General features: G+C 45.8%; 1 pseudogene; it reads right to left on the bottom strand.

Moving 5' to 3' along the window:
* Positions 1 to 2,525: 2,525 nt before the first annotated feature.
* On the bottom strand, positions 2,526 to 3,092 carry LOC130877852 (peptidyl-prolyl cis-trans isomerase A-like; annotated as a pseudogene).
* Between the last annotated feature and the right edge of the window lie 17,891 nt (positions 3,093 to 20,983).

The following is a 20,983-nucleotide window of genomic DNA, read 5'->3' as shown; positions in this document are numbered from 1 at the left end:
TGCGCCTGGCTTGAGCATCTGAGACCTCAAAGCCCGCCCCCATGTCTTAGTTAGGTTTTTTATTGCTGCGAATAACTGAAAACATTTAATTGAGGGAGCTCACAGTTTCAGAGGGTCAGTCCATTATCATCATTGTGGGGAGCACAGCAGTGTGTGGGGAGCACAGCAGTGTGTGGGGAGCACGGCAGTGTGGGGGAACACAGCAGTGTGTGGGGAGCACGGCAGTGTGTGGGGAACACGGCAGTGTGTGGGGAGCACGGCAGTGTGTGGGGAGCACAGCAGTGTGTGGGGAGCACAGCAGTGTGTGGGGAGCACGGCAGTGTGGGTGAACACAGTGGGAGCGGTGTGTGGGGAGCTTGACGGTGTGCAGGCAGCCGTGGTGCTGGAGCTGAGATAACAGGAAGATGACCGACTGACTCACTGGGCAGAGTCCTGAGCCCAAGAAACCTCAAAGCCCTCCCCCACAGTGGCACACTTCCTCCACCAAGGCCACACCTACTCCAGCAAAGCCACACCTCCTACTAGTGCCACTCCCTATGAGTTTACAGAAGCCAAACACATTCAAACTATTACACTAGTGACATGCTTCCTCCAACAAAGCCATACCTACTCCAACAAGGCCACATGCCCTAATAATGCCACTCCCTATGGGCCTACGGGGGCCATTTTCATTCAAACCACCATGCTGGAATTGGCTCAAAGCGGAGGCAGGGGTCCTCTGCCATCTGTCAGTGCTCAGTGCAGCTTCTCCTGCAGGTCACATCCACCTGTAGCCACTTTGGGGTGGGACAGAAGAAGCTAAGCTTCTGTTACCTGCCAGGCTGGCCCTGGAAAGTAAGGGGAGGACTCCCTGTGAGCTGAGTTTCCTGTGGTCCCCTAGGCCACACGCCTCGTGCAGAGGCTAGAAGGGGCCTGAAGTAAGAATGTTCAAGGACTCAGGGGCCACAGCCAATGGGTCAGAAGGGACATGCTAGAAGGTTGAGGAGAAGGACCCGGGAGAGGCAAGAGGATGGGAAATATTCATGCTCCACATTAATATGGTCAACGAGGACCACCCAGAAGCTGGAGGGACGCCAACCCCACCAAGGCCAGAGAACAGTTTTGACAGAACAAGGAAGCCTGCTGGAAGGCAGAAACAACAGATGTCCGAGACAATGACAAATTCAATAAGGAACTGAGAAAAATGTCCCCAGATCCTCGCTGCTGTAGCTGGGAGGTCTCTCGGTCCAATCTCATCTATGGAGACACACAGCAGCCCCGGACACTTTTGGAACAGGGCATACCTTCCCTTCAAGATGCCCATGACTGGGCTGGAGAGATGGCTCAGAGGTTAAGAGCATTGCCTGCTCTTTCAAAGGTCCTGAGTTCAATTCCCAGCAACCACATGGTGGCTCACAACCATCTGTAATGGGGTCTGGTGCCCTCTTCTGGCCTGCAGGCATACACAGACAGAATATTGTATACATAATTAATAAATAAATAAATATTTTTAAAAAAAAAAAAAAAAAAAAAAAAAAAAAAAAAAAAAAAGATGCCCATGACTTTCAGGACATTGGCACTGCCTCAAGGATTTCCTTACGTGCCAGGCTGGAGTTTTCTCTTCCCGCCCCGCAGGCAAGGGCTCTTTCCCTCCCCCATCTGCAGGCTTCCAGCCAAGTCTGGATATGGAAGGATGTGTTTTGATGGGATGAAGACAAGTGGCAGATGCTCGCTAGTGGACTCATTGGAAGAAGTTACACTGAAAAAAAAAATGGGCCACGTTGGGAAGGAAGAATGCTTTAGGCTAAACCCTCGCCCTGCATGCCAACCACCTCTTCTTCTGCTGTAGTGGGAATCACTGGGTTGAGACCCTGGAACAGGGAAGCAGATGGCAAAATGACCCAGAAGTTGAAGGAGAGCAGGAGGGGAAAGGTGATACGGAAATCAAAGAAGGCAGAGAGGTGGGAACCCTATGGAGCCAGACAGCCAGATGCCATGGAAACAGGGAGATGCTCAAACCAACAGAGACCTGCCTACCTCTACCTCCTGATTAAAAGTGTGCCCCACAGAGCAGGCTGTGGTGGCACAGGCCTATAATTCCAGCACTGGGGAGGCTGAGGCATGAGGAGTGCCATGAATTGAGGCCATCCTGGGCTCCAAAGTAACAGCTAAGATAGCTACTGAGGTATATAGCAAGTAAGACCCTGTCAAAACAAACAAACAAATCTAAAGGCATGCTCCACTATGCTCAGCAAAACTTAATTTGATTTGTGCGTGTGCATGTGCGTGCATGTGTGTATGCAAGCGTGTGTGTATGTGTGTGTGCGCGTGCACATGGATGTGTGTGTGTGTGTACAAGTTTATGAGCCACAAAGCACATGTGGATGCCAAAGACAACTTTTTTTTTCTTACTTAGTTTTTATTCATAATCATAAACTTAACTCTGCAATCCAGCTAGACTTGAAGGGGAATGAGGAAAATATGGAACCCAAAGAACTTCAGTGAGAGCAGAGATTACAGGGTACTGCAAGCAGATGGGGCTGGGGTGCTCTCCTGAGCTACAGAAGGAATGGTCTGGTGGGTAAGAAGCCCACAAGTCAAAAGAATTAGAGTTGTCCACAGTCGGAAATGGTGATCTTCTTGCTGGTCTTGCCATTCCTGGACCCAAAACGCTCCATGGCTTCCACAATGTTCATGCCTTCTTTCACCTTCCCAAAGACCACATGTTTGCCATCCAGCCACTCAGTCTTGGTGGTGCAGATAAAAAACTGGGAACCGTTTGTGTTTGGTCCAGCATTTGCCATGGACAAGATGCCAGGACCTGTATGCTTCAGGATGAAGTTCTCATCCTCAAATTTTTCTCCGTAGATGGATCTGCTGCCAGTGCCATTATGGCGTGTGAAGTCACCACACTGGCACATGAATCCTGGAATAATCCTGTGAAAGGAAGAACCCTTATATCCAAATCCTTTCTCTCCAGTGCTCAGAGCACGAAAGTTTTCTGCTGTCTTTGGAACTTTGTCTGCAAACAGCTAGAAGGAAACGCGGCCCAAGGGCTCGCCATCGGCCGTGATGTCGAAGAACACGGTGGGGTTGACCATGGCTGCAGCAAGCGGTGAGAGGGGACAGCGGCGTCTGCAAAGCGGCGCCAAAGACAACTTTTTAGGAGTTGGTTCTCTTCCTCCACCTTGCAGAGGCAGGGGCTCTACTCTTACTTCTGTTATCTTCTTGGGCACGAGACTCGGCTCCAACAAAGCATCTCCTGCTGTTTCTTTTCTCCTCAAACTGTATGTTTTGCATTTTTCTTTGTCCAGCTTGCTGCTTTTCATTTCATTAGAGATCTTCAGAAGAGTAGTTACTGGTCACCACACGACACAGTCACTACCAGGCTGCCGTGAAATCGCCTCCGCCAATGCCATTACTCTAAGACATTTCAGTTTAGCCTTAGGCAGACTTTTAGGACAAGGGTAAAAAGCAGATATGTTTTTTTTTGTGAAGAAAACAAACAACAACAATCAAACGAATAATAAGAAAGGTCTCCGGGACATTTAGTAAGAGTCTCTTCCTCTGAAACTTCTTGAACTGGGCAGCCAGAGTTCAAACCACCCTCAGAACTATCTTCAATGCTTCTCCTAGGATGGTCCATTAAGTCCCACATAAAGTTTCCAGACAGTTTTCTAGTCCAAAGTCCCAAAGTTTACATTCCACCCACAAGCAGTATGGTTCAGCCGGTCACAGCAATACACAATTCCTGGTACCAACTTCTGTCTTAATTATTATCCAATTGCTGCGAAGAGACAGCGTGACCAAGGCAACTCTTATAAATGAAAGCATTTAATTGGGGCTTGCTTGCAGTTTTAGAAGTTTAGTGCATTATCATCAAGGCATAGCATGGGCAGTCAGGCAGGCTCGCTTGCAATCGCTGAGCTATCTCTCTAGCCTGGTGGGTTCTGGGAATCAAACTCAGGTCATCAGGCTTACCTGGCGAGTATCTTTACCCACTGAGCCTTCTCCCCGACCCAAGGGTACAGTTTTCTTTACCATTTTGAAAGCACAGACTAAAGTTGCTGTCTAACAGGGAGGCTTGTCCTTTCTGCTCTTCCAGACGGGTAAGGGCTGAGGCTGTTGCTTGGTGGGAAGGTGCTTGCCTAGAAACTAAATGCAAGACCCTGGGTTCCATGCTCAACACTGTAAGACATCAGAAAACAAAAGAAAAAGGGAAGAATCATACTTGGTTTTAGCTGCACTGCTTTGCTGCTGAGCAGAACCAGATGTCCTGGCTGGACCCAGGACAACAGGCAGCCTAACCTGACTGCTTCTGGCAGCCCTTGGGAACAGTCTGCAGCTGATAGCAGATAACTCAGGTCACATGCCACCTGCGCTTCCAAACATAAGGGGCGCCGTGTAAATAATTCCCACAACTTGCCGGAGTGGCGATGCTCTCAGGTGAAAATTTAAAATTGCGTATTGTTAGCCCCAAAGGGCTTCTATTGAATGTTTTCCCAGAAAACCTGTGAATCACAGGACAGCCGTGAGCATGTCACCAGCATGAACCCCTGCCTCGATGCTGGTGTGTGCCCGACGTCGGCCGCTGCAGCCAACCAAAATTATGAAGCCAAACGCACATGGAAAGACTGTGCTCCCAGAAGGAGAAATGTATTTTGTTGACTAATATTTAAACAGTTTAATGTGCCTTCTGATGAATTGTCTGGCTTGGGAAAAAAAGCATGTAACAAGTCTGCATGATAAACCCCTCGTTTTTATCATCAGGGAATACGCAGGCAGGTTTTATCAGAACATCTGTTTCTCCGTCGTCACTTAATGATGTTTAAAGAAGGTTGATGGAAGGGGTCCCACCTCTCTCAGGTCCTTTGGGCCTGGCCTCAACAACATGTGACCATGAATAGCCAAACTGCAAAGCCCTGCAATGCTTTAGATAGCCAGCCACCACCTCCTCAGCATCTGCGTGTGGCCACCTGTGCCCCAGGGCAGGCTGCCCATCTGGGCCTCCTCTGTCATCAGCTGCTTCCCACCTGCTTCTCAAGAAAAGCACCCCACCCCAGCCTGGGTGTTGCTCCTGTAGCTGGGCAGTATCAAATGCCTCTCCGGTGCCATGGTCAACGGGTCCCTATGGGTGGCAGCAGAGCCCACAGGTCACCAAAGTAGCTGTGATTCATTGAGACCTGGAGGCGGGCAAGCAGAGGGAGAAGGACTCCTTGAGTAGGTAGCGCCACCCACTCCAGCACAGAACTCAGAGGGGCAGGGTATTGTACAGTCTCCAGCAACATCCCTCAGTGTTTACAGCTGTCGCCATGAAGGTCCTGCAGCTCCCTCAGACCGTTTATCAGTCCCCTATTCTCTGCCTCTCTTGTGTCCTTCTGGATTTCCTCTGCTTGTGTGCGTGTGTTTCCTCAGAGTGTCAGCACCCCTGACCTGTAACCGTGGGAGCAAAATATGCACACACATGTGGGGCTGGAGCGACGGCTCAGCAATTAAGATCACACCTACCCACACCTCTGTGAGGAAATGCGTTTTGAGAAACTGCTAAGCCCGTAAACCACAGTCCAGTTCATAAGCATGACTCATGTTTAAAAGCAAACCACAGCAAACCACTTCGCCTGGGGACTCTCAAAGACCAGTGACATGAGGTGGTAGGGCACTTTTATATTCTATGCTGCACAGACATGTTTGCACTTTAGAATGTAGCAAGATATCATAACACATGACGCTGCTAGTGGTTTGTTCTGAGTTTTGACCCGGGTGGCTCTTCAGGAGGAGCACAGGCTCAGGGGCTTCTGGAGTATTTGATGAACATACAACAATGAGAGAGAAGTGCGGGAGGCCATAAGGGGAGAGTCACCAATGCCATGAGTCTCAGATGGGGTTGCCTGAGTAACCCTCTGGTTGACCGACCTGTGGAATAATTGGTTGCCCTTTTTCCCATTCCCTGGAAAATGTTTGCACTAAGGATGAGACGGAGGCTTGTGGCATGTTTTGGGGGGTTCCCAGATTGCTGGCTCATGGTTCAGAGAGATAGTACCTGTTGCTGCTTTCTGGCATTTGTGGGACAGCCCACACGTGTTCTGGGATGTTCGTAACAAAGGGCTTTCTTCAGGGAAGAGGAGGGGAGGACTTCCTTGACATTCTTCTTGTTTATTCACACTCTGAACTCTGTGCAGTGTGCAGGACTCATTCACACTCTGAACTCTGTGCAGTGTGCAGGACTCACTTATTCACACTCTGAACTCTGTGCAGTGGAACAGGACTGTAAGACTAGATTTGGGAGACTGAGGCAGGAGGATCTCAAGTTTAAGGCTATATACCAGGCTTTTTCTCTTGGGCCACCAACCAGCTCCCAAATCATAGCACAGAGACTTCTTGCTACTTATGAGGGCTTGGCCTTGGCTTAGGCTAGTTTCTGGCTCGCTTTTGTAACCTAACCTGTTTCTCTTTATCTACATTTCGCCTTGGGGCTTTCCCCCCCTTTCTTTCTACTCTACTTTCTGTCCTACTCTGTGTCTGCTGGCCCCAGGTGTCTCCCTCTTTTTCTACCTCGTTCTCTCCGCTGTTCTTGTTCTTTTTGAGCCTAGATTTCTCTTCCTATTTATTGCCTTTGCCTATCTGCCCTGCCTATCCCTCTTCTGCCTAGCTATTGGCCATTCGGCTTTTTATTAGACCCATCTGGTGCCTTAGGCAGGCAAGGTGAAACAAATGCAACACAGTTTTACTGTTTAAACAATGGCAGCAGAAACAAAAGTAACGCATCTTTACATTGTTAAAATAATAGTCTACAACAAGGCTTGCCTAGGCTACATCATGTAAGCAAAAAGCCAATCAGAACAGCAAGAGTGGAACATGTATGCCAGCTATGGGGGGTACTTCAATGGAGACAGGCACCAGGAGTGAGAGCCCACACATGGCTAGGTCTGGTATGATGGTAAGACAGGGTAAGATACATTTAAAAGATGAGGTCCTTCTGTGTGTGATGACACACATTTGTAACCCCAGTGATTTAGAGCTAGAGGCAGGGGCATTAGGAACTCAAAGGCAGCCTTCGTTACCTAGAAAGTTCAAGGTCAGGGGCTGGAGAGATGGCTCAGTAGCTGCTCTTCCAGAGGACCTGGTTTAATTCCCAGCACCCACACGGTGACTTACAGCCATCTGTAACTCCAGTCCCAGGCTGTCTGATGCCCACTCTGGCCTTTGTCAGGAATGCATGCTCTGACACACATGCAGATAAAATAAAAATATATAAAATAGCATCAGGAAGCTGGCTGGAGAGATGGCTCAGCAGTTAAAAGCACTGACTGCTCTTCCAGAGGACCAGAGTTTGATTTCCAGGATCCACAGGGACAGCTCACAACCATCTGTAACTCCTGTTAACTCTAGTTCTAGGGAATCTGATGTCCCTCCTGATCTCTGTGGGTATTGCACGCGGTACATGGCCATGCAGGCAAAAAACAAAAACAAAAACGAAAAAACAATAACCAATACACATAAAATAAAATTGATTAATTAAAAAAGAAAGCTCAAAGCCAACCTGGGCAATAAGAGACAGACAAAAATAAGTGAAAGGCCCTGTTGTATATTCATCAGAGACTGAGCAGGGACCTCAGAGGCTATGCCTACAAAGTGCTCTCCTACCCCGGCTACTTTCATGAAGAAGCCACTGTGACCAGGGCCTTTGATCATTAGAATACGATCGCATGGCAATTAGGAATCAGGATCCCAAGCCAGGAGGCGAAAGGTTAAGAATGGGCAGCAAGGACTGGGGTTGTAGCTCAGTCGGTGGAGAGCTTGCCTGGTATACACACAGCCACAGGTTCCACCCCCACCAGCTCCACATAAACCAGGGGTGGGTTTGCCTGTAATCCCACCCCAGGCAGAGTCAAGTCCATAATAGTTTCAATAGATCCCACACACTCTTCTGGCCTCTGTGGGCACCAGCCGCACAAATAATACGCAGAATTGTGTGTAGGCAACACACTTCTACACACAACATTAAAATTTAAAGAGACAGGGTCTTACTATGTGAGTATGGACTAATCTGGCACTTGCCATCTTGCTGCCTCAACCTTCTGAGTGCTGGAAGCTCAAGCATGTGCCACCACTCCTGACTTCTTTTCCCCTTGAATGTGGAGTGAACATGGGACAGCTGGGGGATCCAACTGCCAGCTTTATCTTTGACATGGGGTAGAGAATCTGGTTCTGGTTCTGTAGACAAATGGACTCTCATTTGTCACACCAGAAGTAATCAGACTTGGCGTTAGGGCCAGGGGTCCTGACAGACTGCTTGTTGGAGCCCAGCCAGTTAACAATTCAGCAGCAGCAGGTAGGCCCAAAGCACCTTTCTTGAGAGGGGGCTGGGCCATCTTCCATCAGAGGAGGCATTGCTCAGAGGAGAGGGCCCCCAGAGAACCTGGAACCTCAGTCTCCTCACCTCACCGCAGGGGGGAACGTGAAATGGAGAGAACAATGAGCAGCGCCTCCCAGTCATACAGCTCTGTGCTCATGAGGTGAGCAAGGCCCAGCATCCTGCTCCAGACTCTTCGGTTGGAAGAGCTCTGCAAAATGGGGGTGGGGTGGGGGTAGGGCAGGACACAAAGACTTCCTGCTGCACAAGTTTTTTTTTTTAATATCTAAATATCTGATTCAAACCCATAAAAGATTCCATGGGGTGCGGTAAAGATCTGGAGGGGCTGTGGTGGTGAGTCGCTCACACCTAAGAGCAGGAAGCGAAGCAGAAACCACAATAGCCAGGTCACGAGGCCAGGATGTCAGCTGTAAATAGCATCCAAGACACCTGAGAAGAGAAAATTGTCACAGTCGAGTGAGAAACGACCCAAAGATGAAAAGGTAAGAGGCGTGTTCAGACACAGGGCATGTAGGCTGGGAGAGAAGGGATTCTGGGGCGGGGTGTGTGTGTGTGTGTGTGTTTGTGTGTATGTGTGTGTGTGTGTGTAATGGAGCAGATATGGGAGAAAAGTAATCAAAGAAATGGAAGAAGACAGCTTCCAGGTAGAAATAAAGTTGAGCACAGAGAATAATCTGATCCCAAGCAAAGTTGATGGGAAAGGGCCACACTGACACCCACAGTGATGGATTCTCAAAGGCAAACAGTTGAGCAGTTGGGCATTTAACACTTACCTGTGATCCCAGCACTTAGGAAGCTGAGGCAGGAGGATCACCTTGAGATTGAGGCCAGCCTTGACTCTCTAGTAAATGCCGGGACAGCCTGGGCTACAGAGTGGAACCCCTGTCACAGAAAGATGAACCAAACCAAGGGAGCCAAGAGCTGGTTCAGCAGTTAACAGCACTGGCTGCTCTTCCAGGGACCTGGGTTCTACACCCACAGCACCTACAAGGCAGCTCACGACAATCTGTAATTCCAGCTCTGGGGGATCCAGCACCCTCTTCCGGCCACTACAGGAACCTTATTCGTGAGGTACACAGGTATACAAGCAGACAAAAAACCCATACACCTAAAATTAAAAACAACAAACCCTAACCAAGAGCCAATGAGATGACTCAGAGGGTAAAAAAAGGTGATTGTTGCCAAGTCCAACAACCTGAGTTCAGTCCTCGGGATCCTCGGAAACCGAGTTGGGAAAGTTGTTTTCTGACAATATCCGTGCTGTAGCATACGAAAAGTGAAAACAGTTAAGGAAGATACAGCTGCAGGGCAGTGGTGGCGCACACCTTTAATCCCAGCTCTCAGGGCGGTGGTGGCGCACGCCTTTAATCCCAGCTCTCAGGGCGGTGGTGGCGCACGCCTTTAATCCCAGCTCTCAGGGCGGTGGTGGCGCACGCCTTTAATCCCAGCTCTCAGGGCGGTGGTGGCGCACGCCTTTAATCCCAGCTCTCAGGAGACAGAGGCAGGCGGATCTCTGTTCACAGCTAGCCTGATCTAGGGGGTGAGTCCCAGAAGAGCCAGGTCTACACAGAGAAACCCTGTCTCAAAACAAATAAACAAACAAACAAAAAAAGATAAAGTTTTGGTTTCAGTTCCCAGAACCCATACACACATACATACACAAACACGCATACACACACAAGCACATATATACACACATCACACATATGCACAGATACATACACACACGTACAGACACATGCAAACACACACACTCATTCGAGACTTTAGAGAAGAGAAAGATTGTACTCCTTTTATTATCTTTTGTTTCCTTTGGGTGTTTTTTAAAAAATATTTTTTCTTTTTATTTATTATTATTGTCATGTGCAAACACAAATGTGTATGAGAGAGAGAGAGAGAGAGAGAGAGAGAGAGAGAGAGAGAGAGAGAGAGAGAATATGAAGAAGTCTGAGGTGTCTTGAAGTTTGTGGAGTAAGTTTTCACCTCTGTCTTTCTGTGTGTTGCTGGGATTGACCTTGGGTCACCAGATGGCGCAGCAAGCACACTCCACCTGCTGAACCAACTCACCAGCCCCTTCTTTTACGATTTGAAAGCAGATTTAAATTAGGGAACAGAATAAGAAATAAGGACCTTACAAACAAACAGAAAAAAAAATTAAAAGTAAAATAAAATAAAAAAGAAATAAAAATAAAGGAAAATGATAAAGAAACCTAAATTAAAATGATCTTAGACTTTTACAACATTCAGAGCAGTGAGCCTTGATTTACTTTTACCTCTGCTCATCCTGAGAAGCATTTTTCACTTTGTAACCTATTTGTGTGTTCTCTGAAACCGGATGAAGGCTATAAAAATCAACCCGAACTCTACCTCACTCTTCAGACACCCCAGATGCAGTCTGTGGTCTTACTACTGTCGGTGCGGGCTGATATTTCCTGCTCTTGCCCAGGCCTTTCTGTGTGTTAAATGCGATACAAGCAGAAAAACGAAGGAAGTCGATATCCACAGTCTGAAATACATGAGTCTAGAAAACCTAAAGGAAAGGAAGTTTGTCATTCACGTATGGAGGTGACAAGAAACCCCAGGGACAGTGCTGTTTAAAACTTAATCCCTCCGGAGTAGTCTTTTTTTTTTTAATATTTATTTATTATGTATACAATATTCTGTCTGTGTGCATGTCTGCAGGCCAGAAGAGGGCACCAGACCTCTTTACAGATGGTTGTGAGCCACCATGTGGTTGCCAGGAATTGAACTCAGGACCTTTGGAAGAGCAGGCAATGCTCTTAACCACTGAGCCATTGAATAAATCACCTAAAACAGTGGGAGAGAATCAGATACAAACATGGGAGCCAGGCAAGGAGGCACCACCTATAATCCCTGCAGACAGGATGCTCAGGCAAGAGCATTGCCACAAGTTTGAGGCCAGCCCGGGCTACAGAAGTAAGTTTCAAGCCAGTGTGGGCTACAGATAAGACCGTGTAACAAAACAAAACTAGTAAGTATCTAGAGGGTTTCTGTATAGTCTTGCACCTTCAAAATACAAGCTGGAGGGGCTGGAGAGATGGCTCAGTGGTTAAGAGCACTGGCTGCTCTTGCAGAGGACCCGGGTTCAATTCCCAGCAGCCATACGGCAACTCACAACTGTCTGTAACTCCATTTCCAGGGAATCCAACACACTAACACAGACTTCCATGCAGACGAAACTCAAAAGCACATAAATCATTTAAAAAGAAAGACATACATTGTATCTTTGTTTTATCGTAATAAGTAATAAAAATGTAGACTTTGTATTTTGTATAAAATGTCCTATGTACAGAATTTTAAAAAGTTCATAGAAACAGCAAAAATAGGTAAGTGGCAGAGTTACTTTTCTTTAGAAAATATCTGTAACTTTATGCTTTAGTGAAATGTTAAGTACCACATATTTTTTAACATTTTGTAATTCAAAACTTTTTGTTTTGACATTGTTTATGAAGAAAGACTTCATGCACTTGGCATTTAATATGCTCTTTTATCTAACTTTAGAGACCCCTTTAAAATGGCGTATTATATGGACTAAATAAAGAACATGTGAATTTTATCGCTCATCATAAAACTAAAAAGAAAGAAAGAAAGACAGAAAGAAAGAGGCTGAGAATGAGGGCATGATGGAATAAATAAATAAATAAATAAATCGTTAAAAAAAAATACAAGCTGACTATGGTGGCCCATGCCTTAAGCCCAGCACTTGGGAGACAGAGATAGGCAGATCTCTATGAGAAAGGCCAGCCTAGTGTACACAAGTTCCAGGACAGCTAAGGCTACAGAGTGACATCCTGTCTCAGAGAAAAAAAGAAAAATTAATTAATTAATTAGTAAAACACAGGCAGAAAACCCATGGAAGGGTTTGCATTTGTATGTGTGTCTATATTTTTGGTGTGTGTGTGTGCACGTTTGTTTATGTATCAGTGCACATGTATATGTAGGTGTGTGTGCGTGTGGAGGCTGGGGGTCACCCTTGGCTGTTGGTCATCAGGTGCCATCCACCTTAGTGTTTGAGAGTGCTCTCTCCTTGACCTGGAGCTTGAGAAGTGTGGGGTTCGCAGAGGTCCTTGTGCTCACAGCTAAGCAGCAGGGAACCCAGGACTGTTAAACATACAAGGCTGTCCCTTCAAAGGGTGGGATGTAGGCCATGTTTTCTGCATAGAAGGCTGGGAGTGGATGTGGGTTAATAACCTGGTGACCTTTACACCACCCGGGTGGCTGAGACCACACTGTATCCTCCCCCAGCCCCTTACCGTTAGCTTGTCAATCTGTAGAACCTATCTTTATGAAAGATGTCACATGTACTTTACAAAGAGTTTTGATCTAGTCGTGTCTTAAGCTTTATTGTGCACACAAGATTGAGTTAATTGTCACCAAATTGTACTATGCTTAAATATCCTAAAATAAACTACCCTAGGGTCAGACTCTTGAAGTTTGAACCAACACCAGCTACTGAGAGTGCTGAACTGAACTTTCTTCTTGTGTCCTCCTGGTTGATTAGCCTGCTGACCATGGTGGTCTCAGAGATGCTGCAGGCAAGGCTGGCTGACCAATGAGCTTCAGAGATCTTGTCTCCCTCTCCCCAGCACTGGGATTACAAACACCAGTTACCATTTATAAGATTTATTTTTGTGTGTGTGTGTTGTGTGTGTGTGTTTGTGTGAACATACACCATGAGGGTTCAGGTGCCTCCAGAATGCCCAAAGAGGGTCCTGGATCACCCTGGAGCTGGAGTTACAGGGGGTGGAGGTTGTAAGCCACCTGGCAAGGGTGCTAGGACCTAAACTGGGGTCCTCTCAAGAGCAATGCACTACCACCGCCCAGCAGCAAGCGTTCTTAAACTGCTGCTGAGCTGTCTCTCCAGCCCACACTGTTCGTTTGGTTTTTTTTGTTGTTGTTGTTGTTGTTGTTTTTCTAAAAAATATTCATTCATTATGTATACAATATTCTGTCTGTGTGTATGCCTGCAGGCCAGAAGAGGGCATTACAGATGGTTGTGAGCCACCATGTGGTTGCTGGAATTGAACTCAGGACCTTTGGAAGAGCAGGCAATGCTCTTAACCTCTGAGCCATCTCTCCAGCCCCTCGTTTGGTTTGTTTTAAGGTGTGGCATCAAACTCAAGTCCTCATGCTTGTGCAACCAGCAGATTCTAACCAAGCTGATGCCTCCCCCTTGACTGTTTTAATATGAACAAAATAATGCTTGAAGAACAAAGGAAACAGCAGAGGCTTTAGCCTGAGTGAGGCCACAGAGTGGAAAGGGAGGGACTTGACTATTACCTTACTTTCTGGGGGTTGGGGGTCTCACTGTGTAACTCTGGCTGGCTTGGTAACTGCTGTATAGACCAAGCTGACCTTGAACTCAAAGCAATTTACCTGCCTCTGCCTCCTGAGTACTGGAAATAAAGGTAAGTGTCATCCTGCCCCACTTCGGGGGAGAATGATTTTTCAGACAGGGTATGATGTAGTTTATCCTCACATTCTCTGTGTAACCGAGAATGACCCTGGACTCCCGATCCTTCAGCCTCCACTCCCCCAGTGCATGGATTACAGGGGTGCACCACCACGCTCGGTTTATTTTGGTACTGGGGGATTGAACTCAGGGACTCATGCTCGGTGGTACAATGCCTGCCGCACAAAGCAGTGGGTTCCGTCCTCAGCAACACAAAACCACCATCATCATCCTTCTTAAGAGAACAAACAGGCTTCTATGCAATAAAACACAATAAATTGTAATAGGATAGAACGAAAACTAGCACACTGGAATAGGACAAGATAAACACAAGGAAAAGAGCCCAAGGAAAGGCCCAAGAAACCGATGTCAACGCAGAGACCCACTGGTTCACACACTCAGGAATCTCATAAAAACACAAATCTTTTTTTTGTTTGTTTTTGTTTTTTTTTTTGTTTTTCAAGACAGGGTTTCTCTGTGGTTTTTGAGCCTGTCCTGGAACTAGCTCTTGTAGACCAGGCTGGTCTCAAACTCACAGAGATTCGCCTGCCTCTGCCTCCCGAGTGCTGGGATTAAAGGCGTGTGCCACCACCGCCCGGCTAACACAAATCTTTTTTTCTGAGTATGTGGTCAGTTATGGAGAAAGTTCCATGTGGTGCTGAGAAGAAGGTGTGCTCTTTCGTGTGTGGGTGAAATGTTCTGTAAATATGTTAGGTCCATTTGGTTTATAATATCAGCTTCGGCATGTCTCTGTTTATCTTCTGCCTGGATAGCCTATCTCTGTGAAAGTGGGTCACCAAAGTCCCTCACTGTCTGTGTGTGAGGGTCAATATGTGATTTAAGCCGTGCTCGTGTTTCTTTTATGAACCTGGGTGGCTTTGTGTTTGGCGCATAGATGTTAAGAATTGCAATGCCCTCTTGGTGGATTTTTCCTTTGATGAGTATGGCGTGTCCTTCATTTCTCTTTGTATGAGCTTTGATTTGAAGTTTATGTAGGCAGGTATTAAGATGGCGATGCCAGCTTGTTTCTTAGGTCCATTTGCTCGGAATAACTTTATTCTATCCTTTTACCCTGAGGTGATGTTCTATCTTTTTTTTTTTTTTTTTTTTTTTGGTTTTTCGAGACAGGGTTTCTCTGTGGTTTTGGAGCCTGTCCTGGAACTAGCTCTCGTAGACCAGGCTGGTCTTGAACTCCCAGAGACCCACCTGCCTCTGCCTCCCAAGTGCTGGGATTAAAGGCGTGCGCCACCACTGCCCGGCTGGTGATGTCTATCTTTGATGTCAAAGCGTGTTTCTTGGATGCAGCAGAAGGATGGATCCTGTTTTCACATCCACTCTGTTAGTCTGTGTCTTTTTGTTGGGAAATTGAGACCATTGATGTTAAGAGTTATCCATGAGTACTGTTTGTTATTCCCTGTTATTTTGTTGTGGTGTGTGTGTGTGGTTCCTCTCTTTTGATTTGCTGGTCTGGGATTATTTATTCATTGTCTTTTCTTGGATGTGGTTAACCTCTCTAGATTTTAGTTTTCCTTCTTGTGTCTTCTGTAGGTCTGGATTTGTAGATAGACATTGCTTAAATTTAGGGCTTTTTTTGGTGGTATATCTTATTTTCTCCATCTACTGTGATTGAAAGTTTTTCTAGAGCAGCCAGGCGTGGTGCTGCACCCCTTTAATCTCAGCACTCAGGAGGCAGGGGCAGGCAGATCCGAGTTTGAGGCCAGCCTGGTCTACAGAGCAAGTTCCAGGACAGCCAGGACTACACAGAGAAACCCTGTCTTAAAAAAACAAAAAAATTTAAAAAGGAAGAAGGTGGATATGGCAGTCTAATGTCTGGACTGGCATATAAAGAGTTTGTAGAAGATTGGTCCAGGCCCTTCTGGCTTTTAGAGTCTCCCTTGAAAAGTCAGGTGTTGTTCTAATAGGCCTTTTATCAATAGTCATAACCAGCCTGAACATGACCAATATCATCTAATAGACTTGTTACCTCTTTTGGTTTCTCTGCTCTGTATGTTTCTCTTCTGGACCAGTCTATTTTGGTGTTCTGCATGTTTCTTTCTTGTACCTTAAAAGTCATCTCTTTCTTTAGATTAGGAAATTTTCTTCTATGATTTTGTTGAAATATTTTCTGTGCCTTGGACCTGGGTTTCTTCTCCTTCCTCTATTCCAACTATTCTTAGATTTGGTCATTGCTGTTTTATGTTTTTTTGTGTTTTTTTTTTTTTTTTTTTTTTTTTTTTTTTTTTTTTTTTTTTTTTTTTTTTTTTTGAGACAGGATTTCTATGTATAGCTTTGGAGCCTGTCCTGGAACTTGCCCTGTAGACCAGACTGGCCTCTAACTCACAGAAATCCTCCTGCTTCTGCCTCCCCAGTGCTGGGATTAAAGGTGTGTGCCACTATTGCCCGGCCTGCACTTATTTCTTTAAACATTATTCAAGTCTTTCAACTACTGTTAGATTGGCTGTATTTCTGTTTGCTTTTACATTTTTTCACATGTTTCTTCACATGTCTTGGAACCTGGGGTTTCAGGTTCATTTGGATGGGCATCTGAGCTCTGCATTCTGCTGTTCTCTCTCTCCCCCCCACCATGGGTTTAGTTTTCTGCTTGCCACTCCTATAGTCTATCACAGAACTTGTATTGTGCTCTTTTCTGACCCTGGAGGGTTGAAGACCTAGTGATGTTGCTGAAGAAAGGCTTTGGTCGTTCTTAGTTAGTGTCTTAGCTACTTTTCTATTGCTATGAAGAGATACCATGACCAAAGCAATCTAGAGAGAAAAAAAGTTTATTTGGGGTGTGGTAGTTTGAAAGAAAATGGCCCCCAAAGGGAATGGTACTATTAGGAGGTGTGGCCTTGTTGAAGTAGGTGTGACCTTGTCAGAGGACATGTGTCACTGTGGGGGTGGGCTTGAGGACTCCTATGCTCAAGCTACTCCCAGTCTACTTCCTGCTGCCCGCATATCAACATGTAGCAGCTCCTTCTTTAGCACCATGTCTGCACGCATGCTGCCATGCTCCCACCATGATGATAATGGACTAAAGCTCTGAAACTGTAAGCTGTCACCTCAACTAAATTTTTTTATAAGAGTTTCTGTGGTCGGGCTGGAGATGGCTCAGAGGTTAAGAGCACTGGCTGTTCTTCTAGAGGTCCTGAGTTCAATTCCCAGCAACCACATGGTGGCTCACAACCATCTGTAATGAGACATAGCGCCCTCTTCTAGCCTGCAGGTGTACATACAGAATCCTCTATACATAATATATAAAAAATAAACTTTTAAAAAAAAAAAAAGAGTTTCTGTGGTCAAGGTGTTTCTTCACAGCAATGGAAACCCTAACTAAGACTTGGGGCTTACAGTCTTAGAGGGTTAGAGTCCATGACCATCACAGCAGGGATTATGGTAGCAGCACACAGGCATGGTGCTGGAGCAGGAGCTGAGAGCTTGCATCCTTAGCCTCAAGTGCCAGGGAGAGACAGACAGACAGACAGACAGACAGACAGAGACAGAGAGAGACAGAGAGAGAGCGCTAACTGGGAATGGTCTGCTTTTGAAACCTCAGAGCCCACCCCAGTCACACACCTCCTACAATGAGGCCGCATCTCCTAATTCCTCCCAAACAGCTCACCAACTTGAGACCAAAAATGCAAATATATGAACCCATGGGAGCCACCTTCTTTCAAACCATCGCAGTTAGGAAGATGTTACATCCCTTGGCCATAGCTCCACGGTCTGCTCAGCTGCCAGGCTTTCCCCTTATGTTTAGCTTTCCCCCATAGTGAATGGTGCCTTACCAGTCCCTTCCCTCCATTCCCTAGGTGACATCTTAGCTCCCATCAGCCTACAGGTTTGGGCTTTATTCACCACTTTGCTTTCTAGTTCTTTATGTCTAGCAGGTGTTTACACAGTGGTTTGTTTTGTTTTTTTGTTGGCAGACATACCAGCATCCCCAGTACTGAATCAAACCAGGCATGATGGAGGAGGGTCATCTTTCTATCTGTTGTTTCATTGGTTAAGTAATAAAGAAACTGCTTGGCCTCTGATAGGACAGAAAATTAGTTAGGCTGAGTAAACAGAACAGAATGCTGGGGGAAAAAAGCCGAATCAGGCAGTTATGATTCTCCCACTCCAGACAGACACAGGTTAAGATCTTTCCTGGTAAGCCAGCTAGTGGTGCTACACAAAATATTAAAAATGGGTTAGATCAATATATAAGAGCTAGCTGATAAGAGGCTGGAGCTAATGGGCCAAGCAGTGTTTAAAAGAATACAGTTTCTGTGTAATTATTTTGGGGCATAAGCTAGCCAATGTGGGAGCCGGGGTGGCGGGACGCAGCCCGCCTTTCAACACAACACAGGCATAGTGATAAACACCTTTAACCCCAGCACTTGGCAGATAGAGGCAGGGAAATCAGAAGTTCAAGGTCATCCCCCATACATAGTGAGTTTGAGGTCATCCTGGGACACATGACAATCTGTCTCAAAAATTATATACATGCATGCATACATACATACATACATACATGAAAAGACAAAGACTACAATAGGAAGGAAGTAATTCTACATCCACAAATGACCAGTTCTAAGAGGGGCAGAACCAATTAACAAGAATGTACAGAAGAGAATTGTAAATTAAAAAACAATGAGGTCACTTCTCACCTATCTGATTAGATAAAATTAAAAACAGAATAACGCCTGCCGATGGAGGGGAGGCAGAAAGTAATAATACTCTCAGACACTGTTAAGGGTGTCAGATCTCCTGGAGCTGGAGTTACAGACAGTCTTAAGCCATCCTGTGGGCTCTGGAAACTGAACCTTGGCCCTCTGCAAAAGTAGCTCTCAACTACTAAACTATCTCTCCAGTCCCTCACAATAAAAGTGCCTGTTTTCTTTTTTGTTTTTGTTTTCCCCAGTCTTGGGGGATTAAACCCAGAGCCTTAAATGTGTTAGGCAAGAACTTAACCACTAAGCTATATCCCAAGATAGTCAATAGAAATATTTAGTAAATTTTTCTTTTCCTGTTTCTCTAGTAATCTCTTTCCCAGGAATATACCATAGAAATAAATGCTTCAGGCACAGGGCCAGATCTGAAACATGCTTATTACAGCCTTGTGGCACTGGCAAGACTTGGGAACCTAGTTAATGCCTCAGGGGTAGACTATTATGCAACCACTGAAAAAGAATGAGGTAGGATTAGTTCTAACTCAGTGGTACAGCCTTTCCCTAGCAAGTGTGAGGAATAAAACTCTGAATTAGATTCTTAGAACCATAAGAATAAAGAAAAAAAAAGATGATTAGGTCATCTACTCTACCCAACTAAGGGGACTCTATGGATTTATGTTAGGTAGGGAAAGAAAGCAAAACGCAGAAAAATGTAATATTATCTAACTTTAAAAACAGAACACCCTTACCCCTCAAAATAAAAATAATGACTCCTTCAAAAAAATGAAAATGAACTCTGTCTATGATATGACACATTTGTAATTCTGACACTTGGGACGTGGAGGCAGGAGAATCAACAGTTCAAGGTTATTCTGGGCTACAGAGAGTTTGAGGTCCACCTGAGCTTCATGAAACCTTGCCTCAGAAAAGACAGAACAAAAACAAAGCCAGGTGTGCAGGCAGGCTCCCAGAGTCGGACGGCATAATGCGAATAGTAATTACTTTGGTGGTGTGAAGGATTTTTACTTTTGACAGTAAATGCTGCGTGACTATATACAGTTTCTATAACCAAGGAAAAGAAACTTGTTTTCCTCGTGGGGGGAAAAGTATCGGCAGATAGCCGTCTCTAGGATCTGAGTTAATGAGCACACAGGTCGATATTTAATTAACATATCAATTGCTGGCATGTTAACTGATGTTTTTCCAAATCCGTGAAGCCTTAAATTCTCCTAAGTAGCCAAAGTGTCATCTGAAACATTGTTTATAATTTCCACTTTTAACAATGCTCACACTAGGAAAGAAAGTGTATCGCCCATCAAAAGACTTAGCGCTCCACTCACCTTCTCTGACAACACCGGAACCACTCTGCCTTTTGTCTCTAAATATTTTGGACTTTTTTTTTCTAACATAATCTCTTTTCTTAGACCTGTTAATTGTGGGGTTTTTTTTGCTTTTTTTGTTTTTTGGTTTTTTTTGTTTGTTTGTTTTGGTTTTTCGAGACAGGGTTTCTCTGTAGCTTTGGGGCCTGTCCTAGAACTAGCTCTTGTAGACAAGACTGGCCTCAAACTCACAGAGATCTACCTGCCTCTGCCTCGCAAGTGCTGGAATTAAAGGCATGCGCCACCACCGCCTGGCGATTGTGGGGTTTGTTTTAAAAATTATTTTAATTTATATCATTTTTTATATGTGTGTGGAGGTGGGGGTCGTCTGTACAGCTGCGCATGCCGACCACAGGTCAACATCTGTCAGCTCCTCGGTTCTGCCACTTTGTGATTTATGATGAACCCAGGCTGGGGAGCCCCAGAGGTTCACCTTCCCACCTCCCCAGTGCTGGGTTTACAAGCAAATACCACCACTCCCGGCTTTTTATGTGGGTGCTGAGGATTAGACTCCCATCTTCACTGAACCCTCTCTTAGTGTTTCTGATGATCTTTCTATCACCTTCCATTCCAAGGTTGTATATGTCCCTTCTGACGCCTTGGGCCTGTAATCCCTCCCTCCCTCCCTCCTTCCCTCCCTCCTTCCCTCCCTCCCACACTCCCTCCCTTCTTTCTTTCTTTCTTTCTTTCTTTCTTTCTTTCTTTCTTTCCTTTCTTTTCTTTCTTTCTTTTTCTTTTTTTTTTGGTTGGATGTTGCTCTTGAACAAGCCAGAAAGGAGTATGGTCAAGTGGGTGGGCTTTCTCAGCTCCCTCCTAACATTTCCTGAGCTTTGAAGCAGGGGAGGTGGGGGGTCAGGCATGCACCCAAGCTTCAAAGGCAGGATCACAGAGAAATCACCACCAGATGCTTAACAACCAGTGCTGGGGAAGAACTAAGGAAGAGGCCATTGGTGAGGGGAGGGCGGGGCCGGAGGGGGGGGGGGAGGAGAGGAACAAAAGGCATGGTTGTCAAGGAGAGAGAACAGCATATGCCAAGGTCTGGTGGGTCTCCAAGTGTGGTTCCAGGAGAGCAGCAGCAGCAGCAGCAGCGGAGAAGGAACTTGTTGAAGAATCTAATTCTCAGGTG

This window comes from Chionomys nivalis, chromosome 7, assembly GCF_950005125.1.
Source record: "Chionomys nivalis chromosome 7, mChiNiv1.1, whole genome shotgun sequence".
NCBI lineage: Eukaryota > Metazoa > Chordata > Mammalia > Rodentia > Cricetidae > Chionomys > Chionomys nivalis.
The sequence above is the reverse complement of the archived record's forward strand: the minus strand, read 5'-3'. Positions and strand labels throughout refer to the sequence as shown.